The 5,255-nt window shown below is 43.4% G+C and overlaps 1 non-coding gene across 1 annotated transcript; it reads right to left on the bottom strand.

Annotated features, from left to right (window-relative positions):
- Positions 1-2,309: 2,309 nt before the first annotated feature.
- Positions 2,310-2,416, bottom strand: LOC112085012. The gene has a single exon (XR_002898656.1). It is a non-coding gene; the product is annotated as a small nucleolar RNA R71 (small nucleolar RNA).
- Positions 2,417-5,255: the final 2,839 nt, after the last annotated feature.

Below are 5,255 nucleotides of genomic sequence, written 5' to 3'. Positions count from 1 at the left end.
CTGATGCTGCGAGTTGATATGTGCGGGTAAACTATCACTGGAAGAGGTCTGAAGCTCAAGAGCAAGAGAAATGCTAAGTCCACAATCGTGCGACTTAGGCATGCGAGTTAGCCGCGCCTGGAACTATGCCGCCCGATCACTCGCAAATCACTCCGACTTGAGCCTGCGACCTGGGTGCAATAGAGACCAACCCGCACAGTTTGTACATTCCCCAGAAACCGCCTTAGCCCTGCGAGTTGGAGAGGAAGGAGACCAAGCCGCAGCAACACTCGCAAAACACTCCTACTTAGGCGTGCGGCTAAGACAGGGCGATTCAGGCTTCACAAGACAAGTCTTCATCTACTGCGACTTAGGTGTGCGACCTGGGACATACTGGACCGACCCGCAGTAATTCCCACTTTATCCATTAAAGCCGGGTCAGGACCCGGTTTGTTCCGGGCTGACCCGGTTTGTTTTTAAGGAAGTATAAATACTTTTTAGGGTTTTTTTTTTGGGGAGATTTGAGTTTTATTCCCTTTGTCTCTTGCCTCTTTAGTAAAAAAGACTCCATTAAGAAGAGAAATATTTTGATTTGAGTGTTTTAATCAAGAGAGTTTAAAAGAGATCTGGGTGTTTAAAGCTGTTTTCTTTTGAATCTATCATCTCCATCTCCATTTCTCATCATTAATCATGTTAATCTACTCAACTTGCAAAGGTTTAAGAGAGATTAGTATGATTAGTGAGTAGTCACCCTAATGAGGTTCTAGATGTGTAGGTTAGGGTGCTAAAGTGTTAGATTAGGAGTGCTTAGGGCTAGATTCATTGATTCATCTCTCTTAACAGCTGTTCTCTATGCTAGATCCTTGATAATCACTTGAGATCTAGATTCTGGGAATTTCATGCACCAAAAGTGTTTGATGAAATTCCTGAAAGAGTTGTGTTAGAGGTTTAAGTAATTTTTCATCATGGGAATGATTTGTTAAATGCTTGAATGATCATTAAGAGCTGTTTGTTAATGCATATTGATTCATGTTTCACAAATGGGAATTTGGTTTGAAAATGGATTAGTATAGGGGTCAATACCTTCATGAGAGGATTAACCTAGATTTGAGTTCTTAATCATTTGAATCATGTCTCATCATTGTCATTAGCATTTCTAGTCTAGCATCAAAGCACCCTAACCAACTATCATGTCTAGAATCTCATGCCTCCATCATATCATATTCACATCCTTTGTCATTGCTTAGTTCTTGATTAGTCATTGTCATTAGTCTTTAAACCTGTTTAAGTTTGTTAGTTGTCATTAGTTAACCAAAACCCAATCTTGTTTGCTTGAATTAAGAACTTGATCATATAGCTTAGTGTCTATCACCACATTCTTGGATTGATTAACCTCTTTGTGCTACTTTGACAAGGGGATTGATAGCCCTGAGACCCTAAAAAGTCTTATCTATCAATTTGCGCCGTTGCCAAATTGTGGTTTGATTAGCATTAAGCTCTGATCTGTTCTTGAGATCAAGTGCTTACTTTCTTGTTTTTACTGATTCCGTTCAAGTTCTGTTTGTGATTTCAGGTGTATGAACACCAGGTCTAGATCAAGAAGCTGTGGTCCTCCTTTTCCTCTAAACGACAACATCAACCTTTTGGTACCAAGGAGGAGAAGAGACAGACGTGGTAGACAAATTGATCAGACTGAGATGGCAGAACAAGGAGATCACGTAGTAGATATAGAACAACCAGTTCAGGAGCAACAGGCTCAAGGTCATGGAGCTGGTATTGGAGTTGGTCAAGGGCTTCACCAGGGTAATGTTCAGCAGGAACAGGTGCACCATCAACAAGCTTATGTCCACCAGGGACAAGCTCAAGCTCATCAACAGAGGCATCAGGCCAATGTTCAGCAAAGACACCAGGTGCACCACCAACCCCACCCTTTCCAACCACAGCAAAGAAGATATGAGCAACCCCAAGTCTATGTTGGAGAGAATGACAGGGCCAATGCTCATCAGTATGGAGCTGGTATTCAGGCACCACCTGTGCAAAACAACAACTTTGAAGTGAAAGCATCATTGCTGAATATGGTCCAGAACTCAAAGTTCCATGGGTTAGCAATGGAAGATCCCTTGGAACACTTGGATCAGTTTGATAAGGTGTGTGATCTGACCAAGATAAATGGAGTTTCAGAAGACAGCTTTAAGCTAAGACTATTCCCGTTCAGTCTTGGTGATAAAGCTCATCAATGGGAGAAGAATCTTCCAAGAGGCTCCATTCAAACCTGGGAGCAATGCAAGCAAGCCTTCTTATCTAAGTTCTTCTCCACCTCAAGAACTGCAAAACTGAGGAACCAAATCTCTAGCTTCACTCAGCAAAGCAATGAAAGTTTTGGTGAAGCATATGAGAGATTCAGGAGCTACACAAACCAATGCCCACACCATGGGTTTAGTGAGGCTTCTCTTCTCAGCACACTGTATAGGGGAGCTCTTCCCAAGATTAGAAACCAGCTGGATACTGCTTCCAATGGGAACTTTCTGGGTAAAGAGATTCATGCTGCTTTAGAGCTAGTGGAGAACTTAGCATTGAGCAATGATACTTATGGTGAAGACTATGACAGATCAAATAGGTCTGAAGGTTCAAGCTCAGAACAAAGGCTCACCAGAGAAGTTAAGGAGTTGAGGAGTGAATTGGACAAGCTGAAATTCACCACTCAGAAGCCAATGCATTTTGTTGGAGAGTATGAGGAACCTTCTCAAATTTTTGAGAACATAAGTGAAGAAGGTCTTACCCAAGAGGAGCTCAACTACATTGGGAATCAGAGGTTCCAAAGATATCAGTATGGTAATGCCAATCCAAACCTCTCTTACAGGAACACCAATGTAACTAACCCACAAGACCAGGTCTATCCCAATTCTCAAGCTCCAAAGAACTTTGTTCCCAAGAACAACTTTCAAGGGTCATTCCAACCCAAGAATCAATTTGGTCAGAATCAGAGTTTTGGTCAGCAACAGCAACCATTTCAGGGCACTGGTTACACTTCACAGCAGCCAAAGGCACCACCAGGGTTTGGTCCACCACAGTTCCAACAGCAGGCGCCGGTTCAACAACAGTTTCAGCCACCAATGGTTCAACAGCAGCCACAGATGGGTACAGATATGGTTGGTATTCTGCAACAACTACTTCAGGGTCAACAGACTATGCAGCAGGAAATCGAGGAACTGAAGCAAAACCAGGCATCAAGCTCAAGGAACCAAGGTCACCTACCTGGAAAACCAGAACCCAACCCCAAGGAATATGACAAGGCCATTACACTGAGGAGTGGCAAGGAGTTACCTGGTATTGAGAACAACAAAGTGATCATTGAGGACAATGATCAACCTGAGGGGGAGGCAGCCTTAAAGGACGATCAAGTTGCTGAGAAACCAAGGACAGAAAAGGGTAAAGAGGTAGCAAAGGAACCAGAACCAGAGAAGAAGTATGTGCCACCACCTCCATACCAACCCAAGCTCCCATTTCCAGGGAGATTTAAGAAGCAACTAGTGAACAAGGCAAGAGCTGTATTTGAGAAGGCACTCAAAGAGACACCACTCACAATGCCTCTCATTGATGCATTCTTAATGATGCCAAAGATGGGGAAGTTCTTGAAGGATGCAATTCTGAACAAGACAAAAGAGCTTCAAGGCATGGTAGTACTAAGTCATGAATGCAGTGCTATCATTCAGAGGAAGTCCATTCCAAGGAAGTTAACTGATCCAGGGAGCTTCACACTCCCTTGTGCCATTGGACCTCTTCTATTCTCTGGATGTCTTTGTGATTTAGGAGCATCAGTCAGCTTGATGCCATTCTCCATAGCACAGAAGCTGGGCTTTAGAGTTTTCAAACCTTCAAAGATTTCTCTTATCCTTGCAGATAGATCAGTTAGATTGCCTGTTGGTATGTTGGAAGATCTACCTGTCAAGATAAGTGGTTTTGAGGTTCCAACAGATTTTGTTGTGCTGGAAATGGATGAGGAACCAGTAGATCCTCTCATCTTGGGCAGGCCATTCTTAGCCACTGCAGGAGCTATTATTGATGTGAGAGGTGGGATAATAGAGCTTCAACTTGGGTCTGAAAGGCTCAAGTTTGATGTGAATGAGATGATGAAGAAACCCACCATTGAAGGTCAATGTTTCTATGTGGAGACAATGGACCAGTTGGCTGATGAGTTGCTTGAGGAACTGAACACTGAGGATCCTCTTCAAGCTGCTCTGACTCAAGAACAAGGAGATAATGAGCTCTTGGCTGAGGCAAGTGAAGGGTATAAGCTGTATCTAGACAATGCAAGAGAGCTGGGTCCTGAAACAAGGTTCTTGGAGCTGGAACAAAGTGGTTCTGAAGTCTTTGCTATCAAGGAACCAGTCACCAGCCAAAGCAGCCTGGACCAGGACTGGAATGAGGCGGATGCACCCTCTGTTGAGCTCAAGCCTCTACCAACAGGGCTCAGGTATGCGTTCTTAGGCCTGAACTCTACTTTTCCCGTGATCATAAATGATAACTTGCTAGAGCATGAGGAACATGCATTACTTAGTGAAATAAGGAAATTTAGGAGAGCCATAGGGTATTCCTTGGCAGACATTAGAGGAATCTCTCCTGAAATATGCACCCACAGGATCCACCTGGAGGACCAAGCCATGTCCTCTATTGAGCACCAACGTAGACTTAACCCCAACCTTAGGGAAGTGGTTAAGAAAGAGATACTAAAGCTTCTTGAGGCAGGGATAATTTACCCAATCTCTGACTCAAGATGGGTGTCTCCTGTTCATGTGGTGCCCAAGAAAGGTGGGATCACAGTGGTGAAAAACGATAAGAATGAACTCATAGCTCAAAGAACCATAACTGGCCATCGCATGTGCATTGACTATAGGAAATTGAATTCTGCTTCTAGAAAAGATCATTTCCCTTTACCATTCATTGATCAAATGCTTGAAAGGTTAGCTAATCATCCTTATTTTTGTTTTCTCGATGGGTACTCGGGGTTCTTCCAAATTCCCATAGACCCCCGGGATCAAGAGAAAACGACATTCACCTGCCCTTATGGCACTTATGCTTATAGGAGAATGCCCTTCGGTTTATGTAATGCACCAGCCACTTTTCAAAGATGTATGATGCACATTTTCTCTGACATTATTGAAGAGAAAGTTGAGGTGTTCATGGATGACTTTAGTGTCTATGGCTCCTCCTTCTCGGATTGTCTCTCTAATTTGACACAGGTGTTGGAGAGATGTGAGCAGCACAACTTGGTGCTG

The sequence above is a fragment of the Eutrema salsugineum genome, unplaced genomic scaffold (genome assembly GCF_000478725.1).
Source record: "Eutrema salsugineum unplaced genomic scaffold, Eutsalg1_0 scaffold_4, whole genome shotgun sequence".
In the NCBI taxonomy this organism is placed as follows: Eukaryota; Viridiplantae; Streptophyta; class Magnoliopsida; order Brassicales; family Brassicaceae; genus Eutrema; species Eutrema salsugineum.
This window is presented reverse-complemented; position numbering and strand designations above follow the sequence as displayed.